This window comes from Rousettus aegyptiacus, unplaced genomic scaffold (genome assembly GCF_014176215.1).
Source record: "Rousettus aegyptiacus isolate mRouAeg1 unplaced genomic scaffold, mRouAeg1.p scaffold_m13_p_3, whole genome shotgun sequence".
In the NCBI taxonomy this organism is placed as follows: Eukaryota; Metazoa; Chordata; class Mammalia; order Chiroptera; family Pteropodidae; genus Rousettus; species Rousettus aegyptiacus.
In genome coordinates, this window is record NW_023416306.1 from 29,085,466 (window position 1) to 29,110,807 (window position 25,342).

Below are 25,342 nucleotides of genomic sequence, written 5' to 3' on the forward strand. Positions count from 1 at the left end.
ACATTCATTTATAGGATAAATTGTTTTAAATTGTTAGAGCAAATCACATACCAGTGAATTCTTTTGGGTACTGCACACTTAATGATAACTCTACATCTCTGAATTCATGATATTGAGAGAAGTGGCATTTTGTTTTCTGAAAACATTCATTGTGTTTTTCCTCTCGAGCCACACTCCCATCACTCATCACAAGTTAGCATCAAGTGCTTTAAATAACAACACTTTTAATAATATGAACACTATTCTTGCTATACTTTACTATAACTTTCTGTGTCTTTGACATATTCAAGAAGTGAAACTCATGCATAGCATGTTTATATTATTCCCTCCTTAGTGAAAGCTCACAGACAATGTCAGGTCTGGAGAGATAAGAGCTGCTTCCAGGACATGAATTCTCATGAGGATTAGGCAACCACCATCTGGGGCTCTAGAGTTTATCTGCAGCAGCTGCCTTTAAAGTATCACACTAGAATGGGGGGGGGGGGGTACGGGGGGAGGGAGTCTAAGTCTAAAGTGTTTAACAACTTGCTCTACCTTGGCTTTGATTATTGTTCTGAATTGCATTTTTCCCCTCCCTTATAAGAATAAAATACAACAGAGTGACCTCTTAATAAAACACAACTAATTTATAACAACTTACTATGTGATAATTTGTTAATACATTATTATTCAAATAAACATATCAATGTACTCAAATTTTCTTAACATGTTATGATATATAATATGAATTTGAAGTTACAATTAGTTCCCAACAATCACCTGCTATCATTAATAAAAGTTTAATCCTTCAAAAAAAGGGATACTCTAAATTTTTATTTCCACTTAGACAAAAAACCTATAGATTTTAACAACTTAATAATATTCCAGATTATTTTGAGAGAATTTTTAATGGCCTCAGATGACATTAAAATAACCATAACACTAAATTTCATTAAACAGAAAGCAAATATTTATAATATTTATAAATCAAATATATAAAAGAACAGGGAGCTCAAAAATGAACACATTAGAGGAAAAAGTGAATTTTAAATACTCAGTTTTAAACAGTAACTTGCTTGGGTGGTAAACACACAACAGCATATACAGAGGTCAAATTATAATGTATGCTTGAAAATTATATAATCGCAGTAACCAATGTTACTCTAATACCTTATTTAAAAAATTTTTTTAAATAAAAAATAAACAGTAACTTGCTAAAACTGATTAATATATTTTATAGTGCTAAAACTGGTCACAATGAAACAAAGAGCTATTAAAAAAAACAACAGGAAATGTGAAACAAAATATTTTCTATAAGGTATGCGTTCTACTCTACTAAGTCTCAAAATTACTGCACCACTAAAAATATGCCTAGTTCTTAAAATTAGGTCTTTTCAATCAAATATTCTTTTACCTGCTATACAATTATAAGTTACACTTGTTCATTTGAATATTCTTTGACAAACTTATTAAATTAAGAAGACAATATTGTTGTTAGTCCCATAACCTAAGATTCTTGTTCTTGAGCTGCAAGTCTTTCTATTTCACTCTATTCCACACTACCCACTTACTAAGTAGGCTCTAAAGTCTCTCATAGGACCTCTGCATTATCTTTTTAAATCACAGTGAAATCAGGTAATCCAATCTGGGCTCCAACCATCATCTAATTTTTCATTAAAAATATTAGCCCAACAAAAGTAATATTTCTCTATTCAAATGCCACTATAGTATGAATAATAGAGAACAGCATTTGTCTGATTTTCAGAGCCTGTTCTTGATATATCCATATTCATATGAAAACGTAATATCAACAAGTACAAGATCAGTGTACTCAATTGTGTGGTATAGGTAAGTGCCAGGAGTTCAAACAGCAGTATTAATATCTGAGTCTGATTCTGAGAATCATAATCAAGTGTAGAAAGGGTTTAGGTATTCAATTCAATTCTTGCATTTTAAAGATAAGGAAAATCAGGTCACAAAGGTCACAAAGGAAAAGCTTCAATAAAGATGAAATTTCAGGTGGACTATGATAGATTTGGACTAACTAGGAAGGAGCGAGAGGGAAATTCCTGAGGGCAGAGAAAAGCAAAAGAATAGAAACAATATGATTAAAAAACATTCTTGGAAAGAATATATGTCACTACTATTGCGCAGGTAGTGTGGTAAGTGCATTTCGCAGGTTCTCATTCATGCCTAATTAATAATTTTATATTATCATCTTCATTTTTTATAGCAGAAAAACTCTGAGGCTCACTGTCAAAACTGAAACAGAAAACATTGGTTTATCTGAATCCAAAGCCTATACACCTTCTACATTCTTTTACCATAATATAGTTCTCTACCTATTTTTTATGCAACACTCAGTATCTCTTCCATCTTTAAAACTTTCTTAAGCTGCCTTTGCCCTCTTGGAAAGTAATCTGATTCTAATGCCTTATAACTATCATTCTTCTAAAGTTGGGCTATCAAAAGTAAATAGAAGCTATCAACCCAGGATAAGTTCATTTTGATACTTCTGGCACAGATTTATCTGAAACTACCGCTCTCTTTTTAAGAATAGATTGGCTTTATTATCACACTGTCATCTATTTACATCTAGTTAATATTGTTTCTATCAATGAAAAATGAAGTATACCTTTAAACTGTCATAAGTAAATATATGTCCTCCAGAAAAGTAGAAATCCAATTTAAATGCCCAAGGAACATTTGGCACTGAAAGGTACTAAGTTACCTAGGTGCCTTTCTGGCAAACCTACAGTCATTCAGATGAGCACCTTCCATAAAGAATTCATCCACAGGTCCATCTTCAGCAAAAGATTACTAGAAAAGCTGGGTATACACCTACTACGGGACAAGAAGAGCATCTTAACAGGAGTAAAAAAAAGAAAGAAAGAAAGAAAGAAAAGCAGTATGGGGAATAGAAAAGAGGGAAGACTTGTTCTGGGTAACTAGGGTAGGGAGTTACACATACAGGTGCTGGTGGTCTTTCATCTGTACCAGTAATCTGTAAAATAGGCTTTGAAAACTAGAGTCTGCCTAAATATACATTCTGTTCTTTGGTTTAAATCTAAGAAAACAACATAAATGCATAATATAGATTCTAAAACTTATTAGGTTAACCCTAGGAATACAGATGAACATTCTTAAATGTCATTTAGGAATATGTATCTGATGACCTGTTTCACAAATGCTTGAAGTGGTAAGAAGGCTACCGAAGAGTTAAGACAGGAAAAAAAGGAACATTCTGCACAGGGGGGAAAACAGGAAGAAACGAGAAAGCTGGAAAGCAAGAAAATCTTGAGAAAAAACGAGTACTTTGGCTGATGACGTGGAAACCAGAAAGTCTTGAATGCTAGTGTGAGATGTATAGGAAAAACCAGTAGTGTGTAAGATGGATTTATATCATGAAGAGACTAAGCAAGAAGACTCCAAAAATTAATCCAACTAAGGCATTTTGCCAAAGAAACAAAGATTCCTGGCAATCTCTATACTCAATAATTCAAACTCTAGTGAGACATTTGCACAATCACATTGCATAAATATCACAAAATTTAATACAATAGCAATATAAGTCAAATGCTAAAGATTAGTACAAAAATTATTATGTGATGGTTATGACTGGAAATTATCTCACAAAGGAGATATATTTGAGCCATGCTTTGAAAGATAAATACATTTCCCTAGTAAAGAAGGATGATAAGAAAAGTAACTAGAGCCTGATTAGAGAAATCAAGTGAGACTGTAAGGGAGGAAACAGACATTAAGTTAACAGTAAATTACGCATTCTTAAAAAAAGAAAATGAGTAAGAGTCAGCAATTCCATTCCTAGGTATATACCTAATGGAATTAAAAAGATGTTAAAAAGATAAAGATTTGTCTATGGAAAACTTGTACACAAATGTTCATAACAACATTATTCCTAGTAACCAAACAGTGAAAATAAGCCAAATGTCTATTAATTGATGATAAATAAAATGTACTATACCCATACAATGGAATATTATTCAGTCATAAAAAGGCATTACGTTTTGATACATGCTATATTGCATGAATTAATCTTGAAAACATTGTAAGTGAAAGAGGCCACTCACGAGAACTGTGTATTATATGACTCTATTTATATGAAATGCCCAGAATAGGCAAATCTACAGTGGCAGAAAGTAGATTAGTGGTTGCACTGGGCTCACAGTTTTGGGGAATAATGGAGGAGTGATGATACTGGGTTGGATTCCTTTTGGGAGAAACGTAAATGTTTTAATATTAATTACGGTGATGGTTGCACAGCTCTGTGAATAAAAATTTTAAAAAGCACTGAATTATATACTTTAAATGGGTAAATTATATGGTATATGAATTATACCTCAATAAAGCTTTTTTAAAAAAAAGACAACTTCAAAGAAGGTTCAGACCACTCTACATATACGTACACACCCATACACATAGGGCTAATTCTTAGAGGGAAGCTTAAAAATAGGTTTGGAGGTGAGTTAAATGGCCTTAGCTTTCTGCTTTGAAGGTGTGGGCTGAAACCAGAACTTGTTTCTTCCTCTGTCTTATCATATATCCATCTATCTCAGTACAGTTAAACTCTGTAATAGGCATATGGTGAATGCTTAATAAATATATGTTATTGGTAGTAAATATAAAATGTAATATGAACTAAGAGGAAAATCCAACAGCATAAACAGGTAATGATAAGCACAAAGTTAAAAAAAAAAGTTAAGATTTTTCTTCAGGCTGCAGATCTTGTCAGACTACAGTACAGGTGCATATGTGCAGGTCTCTTTTATAAGCTGAGAAATTCCTTTTATCCAATCATTTAAATTAACAATTAAAAAAAATGTTTCTAATAATTATTCTTCTGAGGTGGAAATGTAACATTTCAAAAATGATTTTTTTAGCCTGTTAGATATCAAAATTCAGTAAGTTTATCTTAAGAAAATAATTAGTCAATAAAGGTAATTTTATTAGAATGCCTGATTGACACAGTACAGAAGTATAGCAGTACCATTAGAAAATTTTGAAGTTACAAGTCCTTTCTGAAGCTATCTCAATTATTATTTATTAGAATACTTTCTCTGTTAAACTACTCTTCCGACTAAAAGATCTCGATTTTTCTAAAATGTGGGTAATACAAAGATGTAGCTTTTAATTCAGTTAAACATAAGAACTGAATTGAAAAACAATTTCACTTTCATTGAAATGAATGGCTCATTATTCAATAGCATACATTCATCAATACAAATAAACTTTCATTTCTAAGTTTCCATTTGAGGCTAAAATCCTAAAATAGTGCCTAAGTTGCACTACAATTCAGCTGCTATGAAAAGCTAAGTAATGCTTCCCATGACTAAATGGATTAATTCTTTAGCCCAAACACAATTACTGTTCTCCACACTGTTCCATTGAACATCTAAATAAGCATCCCAAAGCTTATTTCATTCAAAGAAAAGATGTGGACCAAAGAATAATCCCAATGTATAAAGTTTACATTTTGTGTAAAGTTTTCTAAAAAAGGGAAAAATCTATAAGTGGTAATCAGGAAAAGAAATGAGTCATTTTAGACAGGTGTAGAGCATGACATCTACTGACTGATATCTTTGTTGAAGGAGTGCTGTGCAGATTCCAGTAAGATGTCTTTTTCTCAAACTAATTTTCCTTAGCACCTGAACCTAGACTTTTCCATAGCTGACACACATATTAGCAGTGAAAAGAATAACTCTTTGAGAAATAGTCTGTTACATGAAGATATACATTTCATCTGATTGTTCCTATTCTTGCTTCAAAATTTTCAAATTCAACCATGTATGAAGAGTGCTCTCTTACGGGCATGCTTATTTAACATTTTATTCTCCAATATGTTTTTAAATTTCAAAAATACACACCTAATCTAGTGGCAGGGTCAAAGATGGGAGAGTGGGGAAAAGAGGCAAACCTGTAGCTAGCTGTATTCAAATAATGATCTATGATTCAAAAAGTAAAGAAAATGAATGATAGTTATTAATTTCAGATAGGATTCTTTGACAATGTTAAATCCTCTGATTACTATTAGATGGGCTGCCTTTTTAATAATTGCTATTACTGAGATGTTTACACAGAGACTGGGTGACTGTGTCTAATATGTTGGTGAAAGAACCTATATCTAAAGTTTTGAAATTATAGCTGTTTTTCCACTTGCTTAATGTCCCTTCGGAGACTTCTACTGTCAAATTACTGTTGCAACATCAGTTGCTGAGAGAATTTTTAGCTCTTTAAAAATACTTTTGCACTTAACTAAAAGATTATTATGTTAGGAGTTTTCTACAGCTCTGCCCCAAAGGACTTTCACAAACAATGCAAATGTATTTTCACAACATCAATCTATTTAGCTTTTGTCTCCTAATGAAAGCTGAATTATTGGCAGGGCTTCCTTACACTGTTGTAAACTAGACTGCTGCAAGTAAGCAGGTAGAATGGTCTATGTAACCATTATGTCATATATGTCATAGAGTTTTTAGGTAGAAATGAAAATAAAATGTTGAATTCCTACCCAGTTTTGATTGGTGTTTGGGTTCATCAATAGAGTGTTAAACATTGTCTGAACCTCATCTTTAGCAATTACAGGTATAATCTGATTAATTTAAGTGGTTATTAATGACTTTTGGAATTCTAATTAGCCAGGGGGACCACTGAGGCAGACAGTATGTGGGGGAGAACAGAGTCAATCTTTTCCTAGCCTTAGTTTAAACTCTCAGGGAAGCACCCCTACATAATTCCTATCCACCCATTTTAGCTAAATGGGGGTGAGGGTGAGCTGAATAAATATAATAATAAAAACATACAGAAAAGAGAGAAAAAGAAAGAACAGATGAAATAAAAAATATATGAGAAAGAAAAATTTTCAACATATTTTCAAAAAATGCACTAATGATAAAAAAAAAAAGCAAAACCTAATTAACTTCTACAAACAAACAAAACAACAAACAAAAAGGAAACTTGCTGGAAAACGGTTGTTAGGTATCTGGGCTAGAATGTTACCCATGACAAATTAGAAAGACATAAAAGTAAGATAAAATTACCTTTTACATAGAAAAGATTTATTGTGCTTCTCTGAAAAGGCAAAAATCCCAATGGCTTCCAGTGCCCAAACTGTTTTTCTAAATTTGCACTTTTAACGTACCCATAAATAGGCTAGTTTCCTCGTAAGGGTTCCAACATGTGTACTCTTAAAGAACATGAGGTATAAAATCAGAGTGAGAGGAAACCCACACCCTAGAGTTACAAATTGCTTCACTTGCTCTAAATCTTTTGGCGATTTCAAATATATATCAGAAGTTTTAGTCCCAGATGAGATAGAATAAGCACACTCTACCGTCTTTCCCACTGAATGCAGGTATAAAACCTGGAGGGAAGGCACAAAGCAACTATTTTAGAGTTTTGAAGGCAGACGGGGAAGATCAGAATTCTAATTATCACCAAACTGGTACTCCCTTGGTATCCTCCGGCCTAAACACAACACAGCAGAAACTTAAAAGTGGGCACTCAGGAAGACAGAGGGAACTCTAGGGACAAGCCCTCTAGTAGCTTAAGGTTCAGGAAAGCGGTCTCCTAGCACTTAGAGTAGAGGAAATTTCTCAGGTTTGTGTTCTTTCCAACATTCTTTTGTACCCAAACGTAAGCAAGCTTGTGATGCAGTGGAGGCAGCGACAGCAGCAGCAATGGAATCTGGAGTCTAAACTCTAAGAGAGGAAACCTTCCTCTTCAAGAGGATGGCACAAACTCCTGTTGTTTACTTTTTTCTGTCTACTTGCTACTTCATCTGACATGTAGACACAGTTGCAAGAAGTACACAGCAGAAGGGCATAATTAAAGCCCCAACTCTGTGGAGGACCAAAAGAGGGAAGTCCAGGTAACCAAAAAGTACCAGGGAGATTGTAAAGAGGGAGAAGCTCAGGAAAGTGATCCCATTAGTTTGTTTATGAACTTCTGGGCTCACCTCTAAGCTGTGCATGCATGGAACTGATGCTTAAATAGCATAACACAGACGCTGAGAACTGAACTATGGGACAGACAACCACCCAGTTTCCGGGCTGGCCACTATTTGGCATATAAGCAGGAAAGATCTAAACTGTACTGCAAAGGCTTTGTAAAAAGAACTGATATATCAGAACAACTCACAGAAGGCTGGTTAGAACTTGCAGACTGAACCCAACCAGATTGATTCCCCACTAAAACAAAAAAAAAAATCAACATTTACCATAAAATTTTAAAAAAGGGAGTATTATCATGTAATACTTAAATTGTCCAGGATATAGTCCAAAATAATTTGACACATCAAGAATCAGGGAAACTTCAACTCATAAGACAAGTAACAGATGCCAACACTAAAATGACACATAAAATTTTTTTGACAAAGACTTTCAAAAGAAGTTACTATGAAAATATTCCGATAAGAGCAAACACTCTTAGAATAAATGGAAAGGTGAAAAATCTCTTCAAATAAAGATGTAAAGAACCAAAGAAAAATTTAGAAATTGAAAATTAAAATAACCAAAATGAAAATCCCATTGGATAGGCTCAAAAGCCAAATTACCATGATAGAGGAAATAGCTAGTAACCTTGAAGATAGAGAATAGCCATTTGAACAGAGGGGGAAAAAAATATACTTACTTACTTACTTACTTACTTACTTACTTACTTACTTACTTACTTATTTATTTTTAAAGCCAACCCTCAGGAACTTATAAGAAAAGAAGAGATCTAATACTCATTTCACTAGAGTCCAAGAAGGAAATGAGAGAGTGTAGTACACAAAGAAAAAATATTTGAGGAAATAATGACTGAAAACTCAAATTTTAGCTTTACTTGTGTTACTTAAAGGGCAACAAAACTAAAACGACAAAGAATTTCTCGACAGAAACCACAGAGGCCAGAAGGAAGAAGAAGGGCATTTTTAAGCGCTAACAAAATAAACTCAACTCAGAATTCTATACTCAAGGAAAATATCCTTCAGGAATGAAGGTGAAATAAAGATAGCCTCAGATGAAGGAAAACTAAGAGAATTCACTGCCAACAGATCTGCTCTAAAAGAACTGCTAAAGAAAGTTCTTGAAAGAGAAAAAATAAGACACCAGAATGAAACCTAAACATTACGAATGAGAGATAAGCAACAGAAATGGTTAATAGTCCTTCTTCTCTTGAGATCTTCAAAGTATGTTGAAAACAAAAAGCAAAATGTATAACAGTGTCCAATGGGGTTTTCACTGTATGTACTTATAACACATAAATAAGACAAAAGATATGCCGAGCAAACCCCAACTCAAAATAGGGCAAAAAGATAGCAAAACTACCATGTGCACCTTTTAAAGGGCAACTTGTGAAAAATCTGATTTCCATAGATCTCTAAAGTTACAGCCATTTTCCTCATTTCTTCCCACTGATCTTCTCTTCTTCCAAAGCAGAAACAATAACATCGAATGGCTTGTGAGTACCTACTTATGCATGATATTGTCAAGACCACAGCTGAAAAGGTAGGATTCTTTGCCCTTTTAGAAGCTTACAATCTAAACTATTCCAATCCAACATAAAAGAAATGATAACAGAATTAAAAAGAAAAAACTGAACAATGACTTAAGATTCAAATAAAATACACATTTTATTTGTATCAGCGTATTTGTTGTACACAAAGAAAAAAAGCACTGAGGAAGGTTAATTGGGCCAGTGTTTTGCTTGTCTTATATTTTAGAATGGCAAGCTATTCCTGTTAGAGAAATACACTTACCTTTTTTAAGTCAGAGCTCCTTTTGAGTGCCAAACTGGAGAGAAGAGATTGTTCTACTTTACAAATCCCAGTTAGGTTACTAAGGGTAAATTCAGATACACAGAAACAAATACTTTGAAGAAATGCCATAACCATGTAGTGATTAAAGCCTAACCTTAGAAATAAATCATTTCATCTTTAATTCGTCTTGTTAGTTCTTAAATATTTAATTTTTGGCCTCCAGAAAAAAAAAAAAACAGTATAAATTTTGTTTCATGTTGAGTAAACTCCTGATATCCCGTAATACTAATACATTCTTAAAATTCAGGCAAACTTTGCTTACTGTCAACTGTCCTTGATGTGTTAGTAACACCTTAAAGATTAAACAGTGTAATGTCATAAATCCTATTACAGTATATAATCTCTAAATTACATTCAAGGGGATCAAAATATACAGCATATTAATGAACTTTACATTTTCATAACACCCTTTATACTGAATGTATGAAATCTAGTTACTTTGGATAAAAGTTTATGAAAATCCATTTCTCAGAGCCATTAAATAAAATACATTCTGTTCATCCTTAGAATTAGTTACTTTGAAAATTATGTCAGCATTAGAAGTAGATTAACCTTTTCCACTTCTCCTGCCCCAAATTTCAAGATTTATTTACATGCTATCCACAAGAAGTGGGACAGGAAGAGAAAGTAAAAGGAGTAAACATCTAAAAATAAACAAACATTAAACTAAGTACATATCATATAATCTGTTTAGAACTCATTTTAATATTATGAAAAAATGAAAGCAAAGTAGATTTAACAAAAAAGGATTCCTCTCTACCCAAAAATTCCACCAGGAAAAAAGTTCATTTTTCTGAGTAATTGTGGGGAAGGGGGTAAAATAATACAACCTCTAAAATATTATATGTCAGAAAAAACACGCAACATATACTACATGAAATGTTAACTAAAATTTTGAAAAATGAGATGTTAATGGACACTTACTCCCTGTAGTGCACTGAATAGTCTCCTCCCAAAAAGGTACGCATGTACAAGTCCTAACCCCCAGTGTCTGTGAATGCAACCTCATTTGGAAATACTTCATCTAAAGAATACACCCATTTATCCAACTGGTTTAAAATTCTTTAAGCATAGGTCACTTTAACTTCAGTTTTCACCAAGTTTATCCTCTTGAATTACTTCTCCTTTTATGTACATCATGATTAAAATTTTATCTAGATATTAATTTATTCAAAATTAATTTCTCTACTTTTTAAATCAAACATTTAGTTGTATGTAATAAAAAGATAGCAATATGGCAATAATAAACAATAATAAAATCAGCACTAAATTTATATATAAGATGATTACTTCTTTAGGCTCTGGCATACCAAAAATAACATGAGATCTCCCTTCCCTACCCATTACCTCATTAATGGATCTCTAATATAAAACTACTGATAATCTGACACAAGATAGTTTTCTATGCTAAAAAATCATTACAATAGTAATTCAAAAAAGAATGAATGATAAATTCATTCTCAAACTCAAAAATTGCTCAACTTGGCCTGTTTCTTCATATTTTGAAATGAACCCTTGAGCTTTAGTTTACTTCCTTAAAGCAGAATTTCAAGTTGCTTGGACCCAAGAATTCTGTCCAAAGACAGTCCTCTCAATGTAAGAAATCCACGAAACAACCCAGATATTTATCAGTCCAAGAATATGTTGCTTCTAAATGCAGTAGATACATACTGCCTCTTTAGCAAACCAGATTCATAGACCACTGCAATAAACTATACGATTTTAAACAAATATGGATATACCATGGTGATTTAAATATTATGTTAAATCTAAATGCCTTCCTTAGAGTTTTGATACTATTTCCCTTCTGATACCAAATACAAAAGAGAAGAATTCCCGATAGAAGTGTCAGGGGATTCAGGATGAGCAGGAGACAGGAACAAGATCCTGATAAGTTCTACCAGTAAAAAATGAAACACCACTTGTTCCCCTAGCTCTGCCATTACTTTTTTCAATGCTTGTTCCCTTGATAAAAGCCAATAATCTGGAAAACTGCCATTAAAGAATGAAGAAAACAGGAAATAACTTACTTTATCAGTGATCCAAAACACTGTCTGAACCTCAGATGACACAGACTAAGTTGACTTCTAGATTTATCAATTCAGTTAACAACATTATTACACACAATAAGTTGCTACAATAATATCTGACACAAAAGCACTCAATAAATATTTGCTGAACTGATAGCTAAACTGTAGAAGGCTTCTGAAATTTGCAAAATAACTTACAACACAAGTGTAAATGTCAGTGTAATATACTCTGCTAAAAGATTCCTTTGAATAACTCTTCCAGTAGTTACAAAACACATCTGGAATAACATATTATAATACAAATACAATGCAATCAAAGCCCAACACCTAACACTGGGTGGGGAAAGAAGAGTAGGAGCTCAAGGTAAGATAAAGATTTAGGCTTGAATTTACAAATTACCAGAGGGTGAAAAGGGAGCTGGGTCAAGAGTAGAAGGCAACTTAGCACTGTGGTTAAGTGTGTGGGCTCTGGAGGCAAAACTGCTTGGGTTGAAATACTGAGTCTCCCACCTTTTTAGAGATATTACCTCTTTAGACCTATTTCCTCATCTGTAAATAATAGTACTAAGTCAGTGAGTTGTTAGGATAAAATGAATTAATCCATGTAAAGTACTCAGAAAAGTACAATGAATATTTACTGATAGTATTGAAATTGTATTCATACTTGCCTAAAAACCTAAGTAAATTACTGTTGGGTTGAACCATCTAAAATTACTATTTTTTGTAGGTCAGATCAATTTGAATATCGACAATTAGTTCCACCAAATACAAAAGAAATAAGTATGAAAAGACGCAAGCCCTAAGAAACTAGAGTCAACCCCGTAATGTATTCACATAGCAGCTCTAAAATATAACTGAAGGAAAGAGATTTCTGCAGCATTTAAAACAAACCACATTTAAAATAATAAGGCATATAATTCGGTATGACTGACCTCTAAAGCAACTGGTATTTTACAGTGGATTTGATTTTGAAACCTGAACTATTATTTTACATTCAAGTATCTATTCTCTCTCCTGAGTTACAAAACAAATGTTCTCACAATTTCAAAAGGTATAGATTGTACTGTTACTTATTAAATTTAAAAAATGCCTAATTTTGATAACATGAACATTTTACAAATAAGGCTAATTTTTAAGATTTTTTAATGTAAAGAATGCTAAGAAAAGTTTTTAATCAACATTATTATCATTATATATTTATAATTCATAAATACATTGATTTTAATGTGAAATTACTCTTATTTCCCTAAATATTTCCAGCAGGATAAATTTCTACAATTTAGCATAGTAGCTACAATCTTGCTTAAAGCTTGTCAGTCTCTCAAACTGAAATGAGTACATTAAAACCTTAAAAAGTGAGAGCACAATTTCAGGACAGCATGATATTGCACAAGGCTGTCTTATGTTCATCTTTTAAATTTCTACAACCTAAATGATATGTAAAAATCTACAAGTAAAATTAATGCTAATATAAAGATACAGCATATATATCAAATATAACTATGACTTATACATTGGATTATGGTCTTTTATATCAAAAATGAATAAAAAAGGCCAGCTCTTCTGGTAATAATCTCTCTGTAAACCAGCAATTTGTATATTTCACTCCCTCAGCCTTTTTAAACTGAGATATAATTCACATACCATAAAAATCACTCTTTTCAAGTGTACAATTCAGTGGTTTTTAATGTATTTATAAAGGTGTACAATCATGTTTCTAATTCCAGAACATCCTCCATAAACCCCAGACCCAATAGTCACTTCCCAATCCTACCTCCCGCCAGCCTCTGGTAATTAAAATCTACTTTCTATCTCTATGGATTTTCCTATTTTGGATATATTCTATAAATAGAATCATAGACTATGTAACCTTTTGGGTCTGGCTTCTTGCACTTAGCATATTTTGGAGGTTTATGCATGCTGTAGCATGCAGCAGCACTTTATGCTTTTTTATGGCTGAATAATATTCCACTTTGAAAATATTCTGTATTTCCCTTTATCCATGAAAGAAATGTTCCAAGGACCCCCTCCAGTTGATGCCTGAAGCTGCAGATATTACTAAACCTATGTATGCTATGTTTTTTCCTATATATATGTATATCTATGATAAAAGTTGAATTTATAAATTAGTCACAGTAAATGATTAGCAACAATAACTACTAATAAAACAGAACAAGTATAACGATATACTATAATAAAAGTTACACGAATGTAGGGTCTCTCTCTCTCTCTCTCTCATATAACCAATCTAACAACCGAGATGGTTACTAGGTGTCTAACTGGCCAGCAGCATATATAGCATAGATATACTGGACAAAGAAATGATTCACATCCCAGGCAGAATGGAGTGGGACACCATAAGATTGCATCATGCTACTCAGAACTATGTACAACTTAAAATTTATGAATTGTTTATTTCTGGAATTTTCCATTTAATATTTTTGGACTGCAGTTGACTACAGGTAACTGTAACTGTGAAAAGTGAACCCATGGATAAGGGGAGTCTACTGTACTACATTTTATTTATCTATTCAGTGACTGATGGACATTTGAGTTATTTCCACATCTTGGTTATTACAAATAATGCTGCTATGCACATTCTTTATCATTCCACCCCCTTCTTAAAATATATGACAAAGTTTTAAAGTCAAAGCAAATCACTAAGGTACTAACATATCGCTGAAGATTCTAAATACCTTGATATAATTTCGAGTAGTAACATCTTCTTTAGGTAAAGACTCTGCTCTTCTGAGTTCATTCTTTTTCATTAAATATCATCTGAACAAGTGAAACAAACAAAAAAATCTCGCCTAACTTTTACAAACCATGAACAAACAGAAAGACATGTAATAAAAAATGTTATCACATGATACATTCTAAGCTTCTTATGTGACCTTATCTGTTTTTTAAAAAATCTACATCTCACATTTAACTTAAATATTTAAAGTATTTGTTACAATGATAAAATTACAAATTTGTAATTGAAGAACATATCAAATATATATAATTACATTTGCATATCTGTACATTTTTACAGTTTGAGTTATTCTCCCAAAGCACTATGGCAAAAACTTCTGCTAAATATCCAGGATTAACATGATGGATTTGAAAAGATTCAACCCTCATATATCTACTTTTTGTAAATAAAATCACCAAATCATCCAAAATGTCTAAATCAGAAAAATGATTGGAAGTTAAAATTCACCCTATATGTTTGGGAGTAAAGAATAGTTAATTTCCTTAGTTGCTTAAAAGTAACTAATACTTGATCTCCTCAAGTATTTACCTGAAAAATATAGTTTTGATTACATGATATATAACATGGGCAAATATTACAACTGAAAATAAGAGTTTACAATATACCAATTCAGTAACTTTTAAGTCAGTATTGTTTGCTTTACGAAAAATGTTATTAAAATTATGCAAAATTATTCCTCTACAAATAAGTGACATGTTCAGAATACTTCACCAAAATAAATGCAGCATTCAGAAAAAGAAAAAAAGGCAGTATTTTTTGAGATTGTGAGACTATACCAATTTTTAAAAACAAATACTGTTTTACTGTATACTAAGCATATTAAAAACTGGATTGTGTTATTCTTTTATTAGTATTAGAATAGTTTTACATCTTTTTTTTTTAACTGAATTTTACTCACCACTTAGGAAAATTAACAATGGGCAAAGCCTTTCTTTTTTCTACAGGATATTTATATAAGAATTCTGTATTTAAAATCATACTTCTAATAAGCTGCTAAAGGGATGTTTTCATTTTAAAAAAAGGGAGACAAACTAGTATTCTATAATCTCTCTTTGGTATAATTTTTAACTACATTATTTATACCAATTAAATCTGGTTTGTTACATTTATAGAATATCAAATATATCCTGGGTTTAATATTTAATTCAAATTCAATAAATATTTATTGAGTGGTCTTCTACACGCCTAACACTATGCTAAGCGCTGGGGAGAAAAATAACCATTTTGGTTTTTCCTATCTTTCTCCCTCGTTATCCTCATAGCCTACACATATAATCACTTGATGAAAGATGCCAGCAGGAGAGTACTACCTACCCTCATTTACTACACACTTGACTTAAATTTATACTCATGGACTCTAAACCCCGAACTCAAATAAATATCAACTATGAAAAAGAATTCACAAGAATCTGTTTTTCTGTAGGGCACTCATCACTCAGGGGTAAAATTTTTCTCATATGCATCGTGAAGGAAGATCCTTTTTCCATGTTGTTGGCAAAACTGTCAATCATCTTGATGAGCAGCAAATAAATGAATGCCCAATGATGGGATTCTGTATTATCCTTAAAAAAGAAATCCATCAACTAAACATCAACAGGTAAATGTTTATACTCGACAGCCATCAATTTCAACTACCCATGCAAAGAGACAGGTGAGCTGGACTGGTAAACCTCGAAATTAGAGAAGTATTAATCGTCTGCTTCCAGCCAATATAAACAGATGTTATTTTTAAACAGGCAAAATCATCTCTTCCACTGAAATTTATTTGCAGCAGATAATGTTCTGTTACATTTTTAATCAAGCAGATGAAGTTACATTTAAATTGAAAATCTGCTTCACTCAACTAATCAGGCAAGTAAAATTCAGAGATGATTGAATGGCATTACACAGCACACTATTACGGCAGGTAAATTGGGAAATTTACCTGTCACACCACAGAGCGTATTGTTCAGCCACTGCATCTGCAACTTAGAAGCAAAGCGCTAAGACAAAAAGGGAAAGGCATGTTAAACAGACTTATAAATCCATCATATTTTATGAAAACATTATTAAGGCTGCCAACAAAAAAAATATTTTTTAAAAGGAAAAGGAGAAAACACACCACCTCTCAGGGAATCAATGAAGATTTACATGGTTATGCTTATCTGTTTCATGTAAATAGCATGCCTGGTTATTCTGAAGATCAAGATACATCCAAGACTAAGAAAATAAAATATTACATCACAGCAAAAGGCAAAGAAACAATGATCACCTACTATCAAGAATCTGATGGTCAGAGAAAGGTAAAAGATACATAAAAAAACAGATAAAACAAGCAACATTACAGTGCTTTGCAAAATAAAATGACTAACTTCACTCGTCAATACGGATCATTAATTTCATATACAAAATCACTATGTCCAAAAAAATTGTCGATTCATCCTACTTATAAAAAGCCCAGTCCATTTTAGTCACTTGTTCTCTATACAACTGGAATGCTAACATTTCTAACATGTTTTCACATTTACTTTCACAAATGTCAAAAAAAAATCTAATGGCTATCTGCTGTTTCCACTGGAACCCAAAACTTACTTTCATAACTTTAAATAAACAAATACTTTTGCTGCAACCTGGACTTAATATCACTGCTTATATCATTCATTGTGAGTTATTCCAACATCATACACCAATACCAAGTTATATCATTTACAACTCATCTATAATTTAGTTGCATCCTTACAACCTTAAAAATATGCAGGCTACATGCCAACCACTGAGCCTTTCTCTTTCCTTTCTTCCTTTATTCTTTCTTTCCCTTCTACTTTTCCTCTTTCCTTCCTTCTGTTTTACCTTCTCTTTCTTTCCCTCCTTTTCCCCTTTCTTCTCTTTTCTTTTTTCTTTTTCCCTTTTTCCTTTTTTTGTAGGGTGGGGTAGGGGTGCTGAAATTGTATATAACACTGAAATGTACTCTAAACTACAAACACATAATATTAGTGTTCTACCTTTAATATGGTGTGAACCCATCCTGATTTTCCACTAGGAGTTATGAATTTGGACTGACATATCCATACCCTGACATGGGTTAGTTAATAAAACTAGCTAGAAATCATACTCTCATCGGCATGGTGTCCTAACCATCAAGGCATCATTCTCAGTAAATCACTAGTTAAGGTTATAACAGTTTAAGGTTTATAGAAAAACTGTGAACATAGTACAGAATTCTTCTATGTCCCAAACCCAGTTTCCACTTATTAGTAACATCTTATATTAGTGTGGTACATGTCAAAATTAATGAACCATTATTCTTTATTATTAACTAAATCTATACTTTCTTCATGTTTATGTTTTACCTAATGTTCTTTTTCTGTTCCAGGATTTAATCCAGGATAGCACAGTACATTTAGTTGTCAGGTCTCCTTGGACTCCTCTTGGCTAAGACAGTTTCTCAGACTTCCCTGGTTTTTAATGACCCTGCCAGCATTGAGGAGTACAGATCAGGTATTTTGTAGAGCATCCCACAATTGGTATTTTTATGTTTTTTTCATGTTTAGGCTAGGGTTATGGGTTTTGGGAGAAAGAACAGAGATAAAGTGACATTTTCTTCATCATCTCAAGTATAAACACTATCAACATCACATCACTAATGAAGACAGTCCTAATCACCTGTCTTATCACTGTGTTTTAATTAAGCCTCAGTCTTCACAAAAACTGCATTTACACTTTTCTAAACTCAATAATAACATATTTGCTATTCATCACTGTTGAAGATGACTATTGTAATAACTACTCTCTTTAGGTGACTCACAGGGAGAAAAACATCAAAACACAATCCAGGTGTGCTTCCCACACTGCACAGATTATTCTGTAAGTCACTACGTGATTTTTCCAAGTTTGCAAATATTTCTGACCTGATTTTGTTTTCAAAGTTGGTCTAAAACGAAGCCTCTCAACTTGGGCTTTTAAAGATACTGTTGTTCAGGTCTCAATTTAATGAGAATTCCTGGGCATTGGTAGTTTTTTAAAAAAACTCTCTGAGTTACCCAATATAGAGCCAGGGTAAAGAACCACTGGTCCAAGGCCTTAGCTCTGTACTGACTGTAGCAATGAAAGCTGATGTGTCTTCCCAGTTACAGCATGCATACCTGTGCTATACTTTTCGAGGTTTACATTTCTATGTCTCTTCAATTCTTCTTGTAAATGGCTTTGGCTTAAAAGAACTCTATAACTCAGGGACATTGCAATGATAAACACTAGTAGATTAAACAAGTCAGAGGCAGAAGGCAGTGACCTGACATTTAGAAACACTACTGATGAGAAGTATACATATTTCAAGGTGAAAACTTCTAAAGGCTGGATACTAAACCACCAACATAAAAATGTTCTAAATTCCCTCAAAATATAGTGATAGACTGTTGTTTAAAACCTGGTGCTCATTTTTGCACTGAAGCAACAACCTATGGGGTGGCTGAGTTCTCAGGCTAAATTAATGAAAGTGTGTTTAACCCACAGAGCTAAATACTCATCTGAAGAATATGAAATTGCCATATTCAACCATTACATGGATTTCATGTGATTCAACCTAATACTTTTTCAACAACGACAACAACAACAAACCAGAAAAATGATTATGATAACAGTATTTAAGAATTCTAAAACTTTTTTAAATAGTAAACACTTCCACCTGGTAGAAATAGTAAACACTTCCACCTGGGCAGATCATATGGTCCACAGGAAAAACAAATCTCTAATGAAAAGGGCAATATAGTCTTGTGGGAGATGGAGACACAGGCTATAAAATGGACAGAAGAACTTTTGGGAGAGGAGCTGAACAGAAGCAAAGGGGTAGTTGGGAATCACAAGAAATGAAAGCTAGAGCTGTTAAACAGAAAAATGAATAAAAGTTCTCAGTTAAGAGACGTAGTTACAAGTCACATATATTTTATACATATGTTGTTAAATATTTAAGGAGAGACGATAAGAACTTTAAAGAAAGAGGACATTTATATATTCCCATGGTCACATGATAGGAAAAACAGGCAGGATCAGGTACTCTGATCTGTAAATCACAGAAACAGGTATTGACTTTGATGAGAAGTAATTTGTTTCTGTAGATAGTGAATATCCCGAGCCCTTCAATACTGCCATAACATAACTTACAAGTATTAGAGAAGAATATATCCTCTTTCTCTACTTTTCCTGAAGGCTATCATCAGCTGTCAGGAGTGGCATAAGCATCAAGCTAAATATAAATATCCTTCAACATATACTTGTCATAAACATTCTTTATTCAAATGATCAATTATGAACCATTATCACCATGTTTGGGGAAATTTAGAACATTTTTATGCTGGTGGTTTAGTAACCAGCTTTTGAAGTTTTCACCCTGGAATATGCATACTTTCATCGGTAATGTTTCTGAATGTCAGTCACTGCCTTCTGCCTGTATGTTTAATCTACTAGTGTTTAAATATCATTGCAATGTTCCTGAGTTACAGAGTTCTCTTAAGCCACAGCCATTTTCTATGCATTTATTACCTGAGGTGATAGTATTTTAGATTCTGCTTTTCTACTTAGGATAAGTGTTAACAGCAAAAATGTCAATGTATAAACATTTCTGATGATCCACACAGTATTCCATGATATATATGAATAAATATATAATTATTTAATTTTTGCTGGATATTTCTGTTATTTTAAAAATAACAAGCACAATCTTTATACTCATACAGTACTGGTAGAAAGTGAAATGATAGTGATACAATGGAAAAGTTGGCAGTTTCTTAAAAAATTAAACATACGACTACCATATAACCCAGCTACTGAACTAGTGGGCATTTTATTTATCCCAGAAAATGAAAACTTATGTTCATACAAACCTAAACATGAGTGTTCCTAACAGCTTATTCATAATAGCCAAAAACTGGAAACAATCCAAGTGTCCTTCAATGGATGAACGGTTAACAAACTATGCATCCATATCATGGGATACAACTCAGCGATAAAAGGAACAAACTAGTAATACACACAACAACTTGGATGAATCTCCACGGGTTGGAAAAAGCCAATTCTAAAAGGTCAAACACAGTATGATTCCGTTTATATAATGTTCTTAAAATTACAAAATTACAGAAATGGAGAACACTTTAATGGTTGACAGGGGTAAGGAATGGTAGGGGAAAAAGGGACTATAAAAGGGTAACATGATGAGTGATCCTTGTGGTGAAAAAACTGTTCTGACTCTTGACTGTATCAATATCGATATACTGGTTCTGATATTATTGTATTATATAGTTTTACAAGATGCTACCATTGGGGGAAACTAGGTAAATGGTACACAGGCTTGCTCTGTATTATTTCTTAAAACTGCAAGTGAATCTACAAGTAAATCACAATAAAGAGTTCTAAAAACAAACCCTTTATATATAATTTTTTTTCTGTTTCAGATAATTTCCTTTGATTCCTGCAAAAAATGGATCATTCTTTAAAGCTTCATATATTGTGAAATCACTCCCTGAAATAGTCATGCCTTTCAACATTTCTCTTAAATTTATATTATTCTACTGTTATGTGGTCTTCAAAAATGTAACTCGAGCTTTCCCTCCTTTCCTCCCTGCACTGCGCCCTTAGGAAGATCCCTCCCTCTCTATACACACAGCATCCTATGCATGCTGTGCTTACTAGCCATAGTCCTTAGTAATCAGTTGCACTATTTTCTGTCTCTACCCAACATGATTATAAACTCCTTGACAGAATAAATGATATCTTCTTTATCTGTATACCTTCAGTTCCTTGCATACAGGAATTAAATAAATGGTTGCTGAATTAAACAAGATGAATAAACAAACACTATAAAAATATTTTCATCCATGCGTATTACAAATGTTATGATTTTCTGACTAGGGAAATGACGGTACCATAGACATGTTTAGGACACTGTACCATAAGACCAGTTTAAGAGGAAAGGCAATAAGTTTAGCTGAGTTTGTGAACATTATAAGACATCCAAAGGGGACAATCCTGAAGGCATGATTGATTAAAGGTTCATGACTGGTAACTCAGATTTTGGAATCATCTGCATAGAAATGATACTTGAAACAGTGGGAATAAAAAAGAGAAAGATAAACCAATGAAAACAACAAGTACACAATCCTTTGTCTTCTTTCTATGCACTTTGCCTCTAATCTTCATCTTGTTCAACTGACAATTTTATAGATATAGAAGGCACATTAGAACTTTAAGAGGCATAAGGCCAATAAAGCACAAGTATCACTCGCCATCAAACAACTGAGTATATAAATGTCTTTTATTTAATAAATTTGGTGATCAACCAGATCAACATCATCCACAGAGTAAATAGCAACTTACTGGGATACTGGGAATGTATCTAACTGAAAATAAATTTTTCCACCTAAAAAATATTCCCTCCTGTGAATCAAATATAAATAATATTGAAAAAGATCACCTCTTAAGTGATTATAAGTTAAGACAATAATAAAGCTTATTAGTAATTACTCTGTAGAACTCAGGGTCCTCTGATTGAGGTACTAAACAGCATTGGCAGGAGAAAACAAAACAAAGAGTCCCCAAAGATGTTTCTCAAGAGGATTCATACCACTTAATTCATACCACTTAAATGCAGCCTTTACAGATATGCTAACAACTTAGTAGCAATAGAACATGTCAGAACTGTAGTCTGCCACCTTTTTCTCTCCACTACCAACAGTCTATCCCCACTCCATTTCTAAGAACTACACACAAAATATTTTAGCACATATCTCTTACAATGACTGTTTCCTAAATAATTATAATAGTAATATCACATGTACTTTTGATATCGTCGAATAACATTATATAATTTCTAAACTTTTTTTATCCCTGAGATTCTGTAATCTCAAAACCTCATTTTTAATGAACATCTTGCTCCATAATAAAGTCAGACCTATGTGACACTGGTTAACATTTATGTTCTTAAATTTTAGAATTAAGTATCCTCTCCTACTCCCAAACATGTTTTTATTTAGGTATTTTGTTTTCATTTCTGCTTGAGAAAAAAGTGGCACCTCTTAGTTTTAATTTTTAAAAAGGTGTTCATACTTCTAATAAAGATGTGTTTATAAGACAACTGGTAGAAATCACATGGTTGGCTCTTTGCAAAGGTGACTGGCCAGATTAAACTTAGTTCAGGCAAAAAGAGACCCTAGCCAAATGGAACTGACAAAGTTATAGGCATCTTTAATGTAATTTGATTTGGACATGTCAATTAAAAAATTAAATTTGTCGCCTTTATCATTTGGCTAATAAACACATTAAATGCATCCTTAATTTACCAATTGCTCAACATTACAAATTTGCATACTACACTGACATAGAAACATCAAGGGAGAAACTGCTACCACCAATAAACTTATTAAACTTGGCAAAAACAGGGGTCACAATGATTTTTGTGCCATATTCCAATGACTCAAAATTTTTTAAAAGAATATTGCGATAACTAAAATTAATAAGAAATGGGATTCAGAATTTAGAATTTTTCTTTATAGTTGATTTTGTATCCCAAGGAATGCCAGTATATACACTCGATAAAAACATGTTCTTTGAAAACTATAAACCTAGTCTACGGACATGCCACCCTGACCAATCCCAATCCCGACTGATCTTGGAAGCTAAGCAGGGTTGGGCCTGGTTAGTACTTGGAAGGGAGACCACTTAGAAAGACCAGGTGCTGTAGGCGTAAAAAATTTTTAAAAAGGGATTGTTAGCAGACATGGTCCTAGCAATCTGTGAGGTCAACCAAGGATTGCCTTGCCTGAAAAAACAAACAAACAAAAAAGACAGACAGACAATAACCCCATGCTACAAGTCATTAGACATTGATAAAATCAAATTTATCTTAAAGAATTTCTGGAGACTATTAAATTACAAAACCAACAATGCTGGCATACCACGGCAATCAAAGTTAAGATCAAGCCTCCATAATGAAATTCCTACTTGAGCTCCATCTAGGTCAGAAACACAGGCAGACATCTGGCTAATAGCAAAACAAGTTAAGAGTCTCAGAGGTCTCCAAGCATCTCTCAGGATGACAACTCCCCCCAGCATGTAGGTCCCCTACTGAAATTGTGGTCCCATTCCATAACAAATTATTTGTACATTTTTGAAAGAGCTTATTCCAGAATTTTAGCCAATAAATAACTGCCTACCTGACATCAGGAGGATAGTTACCTTGAATTGATACCAAATCTCAACTGAAGATAAGAAAGATTACATCCTAGTAGACTCAAACATTGTAAGTCTACTATAGGCAGAATTCTGACTATAAGCTGTGTTTTTTGTTTCCTGATAAACAGAGGAACTTAAAGTTAGGCTTTCCAGTTCATTTACTGTTAAGATTGAAATGACTATTTAATACAACAGTAAGAACTTGTTAGGAGATCGTTCAACAGTTCAAAGAATTGCTACATAAACTGCACAGGATTAGAATGATGTCTTAAAATACAGGAAGGGACCTGGCCCTTTAAAAATTAACATTAACTTATTGAATCCAGAAATACATATTGAGTGCTGTGTTCATGTAATTCATTTTACTGAGCATCCTGGAGGACATACTGAACATGCTAGAATATACCAATATATAAGGAGATCCCAAATATAAAGTGAACCCTCATTTTCTAAACAAGCAGATTTAAAATTAAATTTTAGGGGTACAGATGAAATAGTCTAATGTGCTCTGTAACACAAAGTTAAAACTCAAAAACTTACTACACACACATCAAAAGTAAATACCAGACTTCTGCTTCCAATTAAGAAAAAGTAACAGGAATCTGATTTTCTAGCTCACCTGCAACCACCAAAAAAACCAAACAGACAAAACATACAAAACAATGGTTTATAAGGCACTGAATGTCAGGTAATAAAGAACAATAAAACCTCCGACAGACAGTTAGTGAACCCTACCACTGCCCAAGCTTATTAACAGAGTTTATAGGCCAAAGCACAGCAAGTGGAAACCCAGGCAGACTCTGGCAAACATCAATAGTTTAAGAGAGGCCAGAGGTCCCTCTGTACCTGGGATCACGGGGCTGCTTCCATGGTGGCACATGGATGGCCACAGTCACCCAGCACGCACCCCAAGACACAAAGTCTGCTTGCTGTAGCCAGCTGCCCAGGAGCCAGGCAGAGGCTAGGTGGGGAGATGCCCATGCTTGGAACCAGGCAAAATGGCGTAGATGATAAAAGCTTTGTTTATCCCCTCTTGCGACCACATCGAAGTTATGGCAGAAACAGCAAGCAGCAAGGAACAAACAGCAAGCAGAGTCGCCTGGGGGGTCTAGATTAACAGAAGCCCTACGACTAGGGAGAGAAATAAGAAATCACCCTGCAATGGTAGGAGGTAGGAGGGGGCGAAGACACCAGGCTGTCTGGTCCCCAGCAACTAAGTGGGACAGAGGCTATGGCACCTGCAGCCGGCTCTTAAAGGGGCTGTGTCTGCAACTGGACTTTTGCAATGACAGACCTGATTGCTCTGAGCACCAGCACTGGGCAGGCTACTGCAGGTGGCGCACCAGGGACTTACAGGGTAACACTGAGTTGTCCGAGCAAGGGCTGGAGGCGAGGCTTTCTCCCAGGTGGAAGTGCTGGCAGAATCCATTGTTCCTCTGTTGAGCTCTCCCCTGTCCCAGTATGTGGACACAACATCGCCACAGCTAAAAACGTCATCGAACTGGATAACAGAGGTTGCTCTGCATAGAGGATTCCCTGAAACTCCACCTCCCCCAA

General features: G+C 33.7%; 1 protein-coding gene and 1 pseudogene across 5 annotated transcripts in view; one reads left to right on the forward strand and one right to left on the reverse strand.

The window, feature by feature from the left end:
* Positions 1-25,342, reverse strand: part of ZCCHC7 (zinc finger CCHC-type containing 7) — a 187,828-nt gene that overhangs the window by 126,315 nt on the left and 36,171 nt on the right. The gene's annotated exons all lie outside the window — the stretch shown is intronic.
* Positions 23,179-23,297, forward strand: LOC118601296 (annotated as a pseudogene).